The sequence below is a fragment of the Pinus tabuliformis genome, chromosome 6 (assembly GCF_031772625.1).
Source record: "Pinus tabuliformis cultivar Carrire ecotype Pingquan chromosome 6, CPIR1, whole genome shotgun sequence".
NCBI classification, from domain to species: domain Eukaryota; kingdom Viridiplantae; phylum Streptophyta; class Pinopsida; order Pinales; family Pinaceae; genus Pinus; species Pinus tabuliformis.
In genome coordinates this window covers 1,351,087,957-1,351,100,441 of record NC_142292.1, presented here as the reverse complement: position 1 = coordinate 1,351,100,441, position 12,485 = coordinate 1,351,087,957, and the positions used below count along the sequence as shown (strand labels likewise).

General features: G+C 32.6%; 1 pseudogene; it reads right to left on the bottom strand.

The window, feature by feature from the left end:
• Positions 1 to 12,228, bottom strand: part of LOC149263638 (uncharacterized) — a 286,259-nt pseudogene extending 274,031 nt beyond the window's left edge.
• Between the last annotated feature and the right edge of the window lie 257 nt (positions 12,229 to 12,485).

Below are 12,485 nucleotides of genomic sequence, written 5' to 3'. Positions count from 1 at the left end.
TGAGTTGAGTAACATATAGATCTCATGGATGAGATTATGTCATTGAACTTCTTTTTTCGTTAATTAAATTGAGTAAAACAACGACCCTGATTATGTAGCCTTCTTCCAAAGGGAAACATTTGGTGAATGTTAGAAATGCTTTTAACTCGTTTTTTATATTTAACTAAATTGGTTAAAACATTCACTCTAATTATGGAGCCTTGTTCTAAGGGGAAACATTCGATGGATGTTGGAAATGGTTTTGACTTTTCCTTACTTTCTTATTTTTTTCTCATTTAAATTGGAAAGAAAGTATGGGCATGTAGGTGAAATGTCGACGTTAATTATGGAGCCTTACTGAGACAAATATTTGGTGGATGTTTCAAATGGTTTTAACTTTTTTTTTAATTAGAATAAAATCACGAGCAAGCTGGAGTATTTTGTGGATTATCTTTTTTTGACATATTAGATACTTAGCCTTCTCAAAAATCTTAGTTGATTTTTCATTTGAGAATCAATAATCATGTGTAGGAGTTTTTAAGTTTCAATAATATTAAATTGGATTTAAAATTTCAAGTAAGTTTGGAGTTAGTGGATGTTTAATTGAGTTAATGAAAGCAAAGTGGTGTTATTATCCCTTCTAAGGTTTAAGTCTTTAAGTGATATATTTTTTCTTATGTTTGTGCCTATATGTATAGGTGTGTGCAAAAAGAATATATAAGACACATGTAACTTTGGTAGAATAGATACTCTCCATAGGATTCAAAACAATTCCATAAAAGTCTAGTATTGTTATATTCATAATATACATTCAAACTACATAAACAACTTGATATCAAAGTTAAAAACTAGTATCTTACATTCAATGGATATAACCTTGATAGTAAAAAATGTAAATATGCATGAAAAGTTAATTCTTCAACTCAAGGAAATGTGTCCTCTACTAATTAACCAACATTTATCCTTGTAGGTATTCTTCATAATGTATGTGACCCTGCTATAAGCCCACTCCCGTTCTGGATAATTTGTCAACCTTTAAATTCAACTCCTATCAATGTGATCAAAGGATATAACCCTGAATATTCTAATAAGCTTCATAACTCCAATCATCTATTGATCTTATAAATAAGTGTTTAAGTATAACCTTTTAGCTAATCTATAACAAATTTCGAATACCCTATCACTTCTATGTTTAGACTATTGTAGTGACACAATTAAAGTGACTAACATAAACCACTGATTCATATTATTGTAGTACCTTTTAGGTAGTCATATTTTGGTTCCTAGACTAAATTAATCATTCACATTAGTCATTTTTAGTTGTATTACTTATTATCTAGTCATATGTTTTAACCCAAAACTAAATTAGTAATTTTTGTTAGTCATTTTTAGTTGGGTCACCTAACATTGTTCAGTTTTGGTAGTATTTCACTTGGAAAAGTTGTGGTGACTAAAGTTTTTACTCACTTAGTCACTAATTTATTATTTTCTACTAGTGTATGAAGAAGACCCCATTGGGCATCTTGTAACATGTCAAAATAATTATTTTTGTATTTAAAGTGTCTAAATACCCCTCTAAGACAAAGTCGGCCTCATCAGGGCATGTCATCCTCCTTGGAAAGCTATATATATGAGAGAAATCGACCTCCTATGGACACTCACTTGTTCCTCATCATCCAAGTGAACAAGAGGCAGAAAAAAGGCAAGTGAAGAAGGATAAAAGGAAGAATGATGAATTTTTTGGATTGATTCTCTCTCTCTCTCTCACGTGCAAAGATAACGATATGATTTTACATCTGCAAGGTTAAAATTGTCAAGTTGCAGAAAGAAGGCTAAAATTGGTGAAAGAAATGAAATTTAGTTCACCTTCTAGCCCTAGAAGGAGAAGAAACCCAAGAAAAGGAGAAAGGAAGCCATGGAAGCCCTAATTTCCCTCACAAATGTGGAAGAAACAACTATTGCAGGAGCCAAAAATTTTAGACCTATAGTGGAGGTCGAAATTTTGTAGCAGGGGCTCAAATTTTTGTCGCTGGAAGAGATTTGACTAGGTTTGATTAGAATAGAAGATCATCATCAAGAAGGTATGGCTTGGTATTGGAAGGGTATTGGTCTTGTTTTAGAGATCATGGAATTCATCATTAGAAGAATCTGTAAGAAGAGAATGAATTTGCAACCTACATCCTATGTTCTTTTGTACTATTGAACGCATGTTTTTGGTATTTATTTGATGATAATAACAACATAATAATAAGTAAAGAATCTAATAAAAATAGAAACGTAAACATATATCAAAATTAATTATCAAGTATAAGAGAAATCACCCTAATTATAGCCCTATTGATTTATCAACATGGTATCAGAGCTAAGGTTGACAAAGGGCATGATGAAAATCACTACAACTTTGAGGAAGTCATTGAAGAAGTTTTGTATGATAGAAAGTCATCTACAAGGAAAATTTTAAGGATGGAAAATTATCTTGATGTGTAAAAACATTGGCAAATCTCACTAGTCCCTAATATGCAAACTATAAAATGTTTATTGATGTATTTGTAAAATTATTCAAATTTATAATGATTTTATATATACTCTCTATTAATATTGGCAATTTTTTAAGCTAAATTAATTTTATATTGTAAGATTTGGGCGAATCATTTTTATAAAAAATGGAAATTTACAAATATTTTTTTTGAAAAATCATGGAAAATTAGCCCACCTGTGAATATTCGCCCCTATAATTTTCCATGGTAATCTCAAGCAAGAAATCAAAGAATTTTGGAATCTCCTATTATCTATCAAGAATCATATGACAAATACTTCTACTACAAAGGACAAAAGGTTATTATCGACACTTACAAGTACGTTTAAAGATGAGAATATATGGGTAATTTAGAGTGGAGCATCTAAACATCTGACAGGTGAGCACAAAGAACTAAAGACAATGTTAATAGGAAAGTATTCCTACTCTATTGAACTTGGAGACAAAAAGAGCTATCCAGTAAGAGGAATTGTAGCAACTTCGTTGGAGCTAAAAGACAGAGGAAACATACATCTCAACAACATTCTATTCGTACCAGGTTTTCAAAAGAATTTACATTCTATTTCATCTCTAGAAAATAAGGGATATAGAGTTGCCTTTATATATAGAAAATTTATGATATGGGATAAAGGCACTATCATCAACAATACATAAGTCATTGGGATTCATGAAGGAAGACACTTCAAGTTACTTACACCTCTGTCTCAAGTCTTGGTTCACATTGAAGTTAGCCCATGAGAGATTTGGCATAGAAGGTTTGGACACCTTCATCACAAATTATTACAAACTCTAAACTCAATGGTGAATGGCATCCCTAAACTAAAGGAGGATCATGAAGGAGTTTGCAAGGGATGTGCATGAGGTAAAAATGTTAAGAAACCATTTGGAAGCAATGCTTCAAAATCAAAAGAAATCCTGGATCTCATTCATTCTGATGTCTGTGGTCCTATGTCTACAAAATATCTTGGAGATCATCAATATTATGTGACTTTCACTGAGTACGACTCAAGGAAAACTTGGATCTATTTTCTAAAGTCCAAGGATGAAGTATTCGAAAAATTTCAAGAATTCAAAGCATAAGTATAAAATCTTACAGAGAGAAGGATAAAAATATTGGGATCTAACAATGCAAGATATTGCACATAAAAGGATCTCATATATTTCTGTAACGAGGCTAGAATTAAGAGGGATATGATAGTTCCATATAGTCAAGAGAAAAGAAGGGTAGCAGAATGAAAGAAAACCTTAATTGAAGGAAGTGTTAGATCTATCTTACATGATCCATACTTACCTCAATTTTTTGGGGTGAAACATCTAAAACAAATTTATGCATTCAAAATTGAAGTCTTCATAGATCACTTGAAAACATCACTCTTGAAGAAGCATTCACTGGGAAGAAACCATGTGTACACCATCTCTAGATATTTGGTTGTTCTGTCTACATTGACATTCCAAAATATAAAAGAAAGAAGTTGGATCCTACAAGAATGAAAGGAATATTTGTTGGATATAGTAACACTTCAAAGGCATATAGGATCTACATAAAGGATGTGCACCGAATTGAAGTAATTCGAGATGTGATATTTGATGAAAGTGTTCCATATAAGAAGTCTAAAGATCTCCTGAATGATTCCAATGATGAAGAACTTCCTATATTTGAAGAATGTTCTAGGGAGGAAGTGGATTCCAACCCTGTTGAAGAAGGTCCCAGTGAACCTATATAACAAATCGTCATTCCTAGAAATAGATGGAGACCTAATTGGTTAAAGTCTACTCCTCAAAATGCAGAAGGACATGCAACAACTAAGGGTACATTGAGGGAAAGAAAGAAGCCTAAAATATTTTCAAGATATGCAGTCTATATGGAAAAGTTGATTGAAGAATAACCATTCACTTTTGAATAAGTTGTCAATCATCAATAATGGAAAGATGCTATGAATTAAGAATGTCAATCAATAATGAAGAATCGATTTTGGGAAATCATTCTTAGGCCGAAAGACAAATATGTGGTGGCATCCAAGTGACTCTACAAGATTAAGCATGCAACAGATGGAATTATTGACAAATATAAAGAAAGTTTTTTGGCTAGGGGTTTCTCCCAACAAGAAGGCATTGATTATCAAGAGACATTTGCACCTACAGCTAGATACACAACTATACGGTCGTTGGTCTCTTTGGAAACATCTATGGGATGGAACATCCATCAAATCGATGTCAAGATAAAATTCTTCAATGGTACTACCAATGAAGAAGTATATATAAAAATAATTGGAATTTCAAGTGAATAATAGAGAGACTCACGTCTACAGGCTAAAGAAGGCACTTTATGGCCTTAAGCAAGCTCCAAGGTCTTGGTATGCAAGGATGGACACATATATTCAAATATTGGGTGTTTCAAAGTGTTAAGCTGATATGGATCTCTATCTCAAGCTAGTGAAGGATGAATCCATACTAATTCTTACATATTTGTATTATCTTCTCATAATATGTGTGGAAGGTGGTATTCAAGAATGTAAGAAGTAATTGGCAGTAGAATTCAAAATGAAGGATCTAGGGCTAACACACTATTACTTGGGGTTGGAATTTTAGCAAGGACATAGTGAAATATATTTGGGTCAAGGAAAATATGTGATTAAGATGTTGCAAAGTTTTAGCATGATGGACTACAAACATATGACAACCCCCATGATCACAAATTTGAAGAGGTTAAGATTTTTTTATTCAAGCCCCATGGATCCTATAAGATATAGAAAATTGGTTGGTTCTTTACTGTATCTTGTGAACACTCAACCAAACATTTATTTTTTAGTGAATATTCTCATTCAGTTTTAGATAGATCCTAAATATGACCATTTGAAAACATTTAATCATATATTGAGATATCTCTAAGGAAAATACATTATTTCCTAAAGTATCATAGAAACAATGATGTCCATTTGGTTAGATATACAAATTCTTATTGGGAAGGAAGTGAGATAGATGGAAGAAGCACCACTAGAGGATGTTTTAGCTTGGGATCCTCTATGATATCATGTGTTATGAAACCAGCTCAAGAAAAGATAGAAAAGATAGATCAACGCCTTAGAATTTAGCCTCTTCGAGGGGGCAACCTCCTTTACATTACATAAATGAACAATTCTTGGATGATAAAAATGAAAAGACCTCCTTTCTATATATAGGAGTATAAGGGGTCATAACATAATCAGAGCCGACATAACAATAATAATGTAAGGGCACAATAATAACAATAGTGGGCTTCTATGTGGCACAATAGTAACAATATGGGCACTACATGGGTACATCAATATAATAAGTGGGTTGTACTAATAACAATAAGGGGTTACACTAGTAGTATAGGGGCCTAACATCATGAATGATAAGAAAGAAAGAGTTAATTTCTTTGAGTAGTGCTGAAGCTGAATACATTATAGCATGTGAAGTTAGTAGAGAAGTTGTTCGTTTGAGGAAACTATTGTCCAACTTGTTTAAAGGACCAATGGACCCTACAATTATACATTGTGATAACACGAATTGCATAAGGTTGTTTGAAGACCCAGTGTTCCATGGAAAGAACAAAAATTGTCATTACATATGAAAGCTAGTGCAAGATGGATTATTGTAGCTAAAATATATCTCCATCGATGAGCAGGTAGCTGATATTTTGAAAAAATACCTTCCTTATAAGAATCTTGTGTATTTGAGAGACAAGCTTGGATTAGTTGATATCTCCTCCCTAGTTTGGAAGGAGAGATAGACACATAATTCTTGTATTCACTTTTTGAATAAAGAATGGAGGATTGGGTAAGAATCTGGTTCCTAATACTCTTTGAGGATGAGGTAGGGCATCCAGTAGGTAAGAGTAGTCAAAGATGAAATTCCTTGAGGATGTGTTATTCCAAGAATGGAATTGTCCTAAAAGGACATATTTGTTAACATCTAGGTGGGATATGTTCCTTAAGAGGCAATGATGATGGTGTCCACCAGTTATTGTCTCACCAACATTCTGCTCTAATATTGTGGAGAAATAAAGTTTTTAGTCAAGACCTTGCTATGTTACGATCTTGGTTGGTATGATGAGATGCAATGAGATAAGTAGAAATAATATCTTATAATATGGCTTATCAATTTGAATATTCTTGTGAGATTTCTTCACTATGAGAATTTCCATGTACCATTATGAATACCTCCTTAGTTAAGAGGGATTGTTGAAATATGTAACTAGGTTTGGCCTTCATAAATATGAAATTTACACAATTCTTGTATACTGTAAAAAGAAAGAAAAAGCATTGTTATTATTTTTTGTAGCATGGGTTTCATGCTCAAGATCATTTTATTTATAGGTCAAGCACCCATTTAGTGCTTCTAGGCTTTTTCATAGAGTCAAGAATTCAATAGAGTCATTGTCATATGAAGAAGTCCCCATTGGGCATCTTGTAACATGTCAAAATAATTATTTTTGTATTTAAAGTGTGAAAATACCCCTCCAAGACCAATTCATCCTGGCAACTAAGAAGTCAGCCCCATTAGGGCATGTCGTCCTCCTTAGAAGCCTATATATAAGAGAGAACTCGACCTCCTATAGACACTCACTCATTCCTCATCATCCAAGCAAAGAAGAGGAATAAGAAAGGTAAGGAAAGAAGGATAAAACGAAGAAGGATGAATATTTTAAGTTCTCTCTCTCTTTCTCTCACATCTGAAGATAAGGCTAGGTTTTTGTAGCTACAAGGTCAAAATTGTTAAGTTACATAAGGAAGGTTGAAATTGGTGAATGAAAGGACTTTTTGGTAGCCTATTAGCCCTAGAAAAAGAAGAAACTCAAGCGAAGGAGAAAGGAATCCTTGGAATCCCTAATCTCCCTTACACATGTGGAAGTAGATACTATTGCAGGGGACAAAAATTTAAGACCTATAGTGGAGGTTGAAATACTATAGCTGGGTGTCAAAATTGTGTGGTTGGAAGAAATTCGACTGGGTTTGACTTGTATAGAAGAAGCACATCATCAAGAAGGTCTAGCTTGGTCTTGGAAGGGTCTTGGTCTTGGTCTAGAGTTCATGGAATTTGTGATTTGAAGAATCTATAAGAAGAGAAGAGATTTGTGGGTTTTCCTCTCAAGAGGAGAGGTTTTGGCCCTCGCTTATAGCCTACATCCTGTGTTCTTGTGTACTATTGTTCTTCATGATTTTGGTAGATGTTTGATGATAAGAACAAAATAATAATAAGTGAAGAAGCTAATAAAAAAAAAAAGGTAAAAATACATCACAAGAATTTATCATGTATAAGAGAAATCACACTTATTATAGCCCTATTAATTCCTCAACACCCAAAATCTTAAAGCTTTGCAACTTTAACCTGAATTTTCAAAAATTTCCCCTAGAATTTCTATTGTTTTCCAAGTGAAAACATGGTTTGTTTAGACTATTGTTATATGTGTGTGTGTGCGCATGCATATATATATATATATATATATATATATATATATATATATATATATATATATATATATATATATATATATATATATATATATATATTTCGATACTAAACTAGGTTTTAATGGGAAAATATGCATTATATTTAGACAAAATGTAAGATTTCCATGTTTAAAAAATTGTGAATTATTGTCAATTTTTCTAAATTATAAAAATCTTCCATCAATAAAATTTATGTATTATGAAAGCTTATTCAATTTCTACTTTTAAATCTTTTCTGCCATATTCTAATTAGTTGTTCATATACCTTTAATAGTTCCTCTTCAACTACATATGACTATTGTCTTAGGTATACATTGCAACTTATCATGAGGAGGAAGCTTTTGTGTTTTCTAACTCTAAAATGTGTTACTTCTTAAAATTTAAATTACTATTTTTACCTTGCCACATTTGTAAATATCTTCTACAACACACCAAATAAAATCTCTTCAAATTTGGATGATTACCTTTAACATGAATATATGTCACATTTGAGAGTGGAGATTCCATAGTTATTCATATTGTTTGAAACCTTTTGATATGAATTGTGTGCAGGTTTCCCTTAACCTACGTTTCAGGTGCACACTCCACCCATTATCAGGGACTACAAAGTAGATAGATGGTAAGTGTAAGAATTGATCAACCTTATAAGAAATGAGAGCATGAAGACAGGGAAAGATTACACACAATTAATATATGAAAGTTTGAGAAAATATTTCGTATTATCTACATTACAATTTGTATTTTAATCTATAATTTGGAAAAATATATTGAAAATCAATTTTTTCATAAGCATTGTTATGTATATAGTAGTTATGGAACACTCTTCTCCATATTTTATGTGAACAAATCAATGTATCAAATATTCATACACTTTTCCATTCATTTCAAATTCCAAATCAAAATCATGTTTTGTGAGACATTGTAACTACATATTATACAAGTTTAATAAAAAATTGAAATGCAAAATATTTACTATAAATCCAATTATTCTCATATCAAAATCGCATACAAGTATCTTATGCCATTCTTTCAATTTCCAATTAAAAATAACTTTGTAGCAGAAGAGTATCAAAATTTAATTAACAAAACATGATAGGTAAACCAACTCTATAGGTAAGCCCAACTCATTCGCAAGCTTCAAAATTATGCTCACGAAGCTTTGTCAATCGACATCAAATCCCATTGTGTTATGTTGAGTTTGATTGAGATCATATCATATAACTACTAAAGTGAACATGAATTTTGAAGAAGAAAATTTAATTAAAATGAATGGAAGAAGAAATTTAGTTGTGAGATTTTTCTTTTACCTTGATTTATATCTAACAACTTATCTTACTTGGATTTTATTGAGGATTTCAATTACACCAAAACTCGCAGGCATTAGTAAACTTCCAACCCATTATCATTACCTTTTGATTGGTCCCACATTGGAATTTAGAGTGGCAATTAGTCCACGTGATCAATTTCCAACAAGGTGAGTATGAAAATCCAACACCCCAGCTCAAATGAAAATTAGGGAATCGAACCTTGGCCAAGGCTCTGCTACCATGTTGAGGTTTCCATCACACCAAAACCTGCAGACATTAGTAAACTTCCAACCCATTATCATTATCTTTTGAGTGGTCTCCATTAGAGAAATTTTGAGGTAGAAAATGGGCCTCAAAACAAAAATGTACAAAAAAAATAAACTTTATAAGAACCAGTAGGATTCAATATGACGATTTCAACCACAGAGGATGATTCATCATTTCAAAGTGAAAAAAGGTAAAGTTAATAAATAAATAAAAATACTTTTTCAACTTATCTCCTTGCGATTTTACTCAAATTTCAAGTGGAAGCACTCATTGGATGAAAAATTTAATTTTTCATCCAAGGAGTACCCATGTTGCATACTTTTGATGGACCCTACTAGATGAAAAGTGTTAAATACATGAAAAAATGTGATTGCAATCACTATTTTTCATGTATTTCACATATTTCATGTAGTAGGGTTCATCGAAAGTATGCAACATGGGTATTTCTTGGATGAAAAATTAAATTATGCATCCAATGAGTGCTCACACTCAAAATTTGAGTAACTTCATAGGGAGATAAGTTGAAAATACAAATTGAAAAAGTAGTTTTCCTTTTTTCCCTTCAAAATTTGATGAGGTAATCTAATCTTATTTTATTATTTCCACTATTATTTTATATTATTCCTTAGGAGGCCCCTTTTAGACCTAAAAAATTCTCTAATGCAAGGTGGATCCCATAGTGGTGATTAGTCCTAATGACTGATTCCCAATGAGGTGAGTATGAAAATCTAACAACCCCCCTCAAACGCAAATCAGGTAATCAAACCTGGGTCAAGGCTCTAATACCATGTTGAGGTTTTCCATTACATGCAAACCTATATGGATTAGTAAACTTCCAAACCATTATCATTAAATTTCGAGTGGTCCAAGGGTGGATCCCATAGTGGTGATTAGTCCACCTGATCGATTCCCAATGAGGTGAGTGTGAAAATCCAACACCCACCCCCCCTCAAACACAAATCGTAGAATTAAACCTAAGCCAAGGCTCTGATAGTATGTTGAGATTTTCCACTACACCAAAACTCGCAGGAATTGTTAAACTTACAACGCATTATCATTACCTTTTGAGTGGTCCTAGGGAGGATCTGAGAATAGCTGTTAGTCTACGTGATTGATTCCCAATGAGGTGAGAGTGAAAATCCAATAGATTTATACGCTGAAAATACCACTTGATATTACCATTAATCTGGAATAATCCAATTTGATCTACATATGATCTGCAAATCTAAATAAACAGTCTTATGTAAGATACAAATCGACATTGTATCTACTTTCCAAGGTTATGAACGGAAAATCTTAAACTCAACCTTAATTTGAAAAATTAATTCTTTATATTGTTGATTCATTATGAAAAAATGATTCTTTACGGTATTGATCCATTATTTATAGATCATGTAATTTCATGGTTCATTATTTAAAAATCATGTCACTCTTAGTAGCAGCAATCACATTACGAGAGCAAGTTACAACTGTCACATTTTGCAAGTCAACTAGATTATCATTATGGTCTTCCTCCCCATCTTCAAAATTCAATAAGAAATGGGCATAAGATGAATAAACAGAACTGTAAATATCTAAATCCACTTGAATAACATGAATATAATTTGTGACGAGAAGCCCCACGATGATCTAATGCTGCTAATGGAAGAAAATAATCTTAAATACAATTAGAATAGTAAAATAGATATTAGATATTTCACCAATCATAGGGTGTAGCCTTTACTACTCAACCAAATTGAGCCTAAGCTCGAGCTGCCTCGTTATGTGCTTCCCATGTTAACTTGGAATAGAGTGACAGTACCTCTACATCTTTTGGGTTTTCTAATATCGTCCTTTCATAGTATTCTTATGTTTTTTTGACATCACGGTGAATATGATCAAAATAATATATGATGCCCAGAAATACATCAAATCCAATATCTAAAAACCCAAACTTACTGGAAAATGGTCGTCATAAAAATACAATAATTCCCAAAACCCCAAACCTACTAGAAAGTGTCCATCATAAAAATATAATTTCATATGAAGTTCATGAAGTTAAAAGCATAGAATCTTTGAAAATTAATAACCTCATGGAGAAACTTGGCATAGACTTTGAGAAGAGGTGAATTTCCAATATATGCTTTGAACATACTTTGATAATACATATCTCTATTGTTCTTGAAATTCTCATCATATGTTGCCACACAATATTTTCCTATTCTTTTAATTCCAGAACCTTCATTGGTATAATCACTTTCAAACACATGGGAAACTATGCATCCTCTTGCAGTGAAAAATAATGGCACTCCTTTTGGGCTAAGTTTTAAAGTTGAATATTCATAATATTCATTCTTTCCTGTCCATAATGGATATTTCTCATAAAGAGTTTCTGAAAATGAATCTACAAGATCAATGATTATTACTTGCCATTACCTCCCTCTAACTCTTCACCATGCATACTTACAATATTGGAGCCCAAAGGGTGAAGAGTTGAGTGGCTCTCTGATTGAGCTTGAATTTGTTGAGTGGAGATTGAATTCTCAACTAGGTTTTCAAGACCTACAATATCTTATTTTCTCACCTCATCCACACATGGGTGAGGGGACATGAAGGTATTCAAGCCTCCCAAGCTATTATATTCTGCAGGTTTAGAGTCTAATAATATATCCCTTATTGATTTCATCTTTGTATACCAGTTACCCTTCATAATGAGAGGGGTTGTAAAATTACCATATGATAGGGAGAGAGCTATTCTAGCTCTCATGTAAGAAGCAAACCCAATGGTCTCACCTTCAAATTCTACATGATCTTTGAGTACTCTCAGGCGAGGTAGGGGATATGAATTGAGACATCGAGGAGTGTAGTTACATACAGATCTCCCATAATTCTAGATGGGTAGATTATGCTTTGTTGCGATGCTTCCCTTCATGTCTTTTGAAT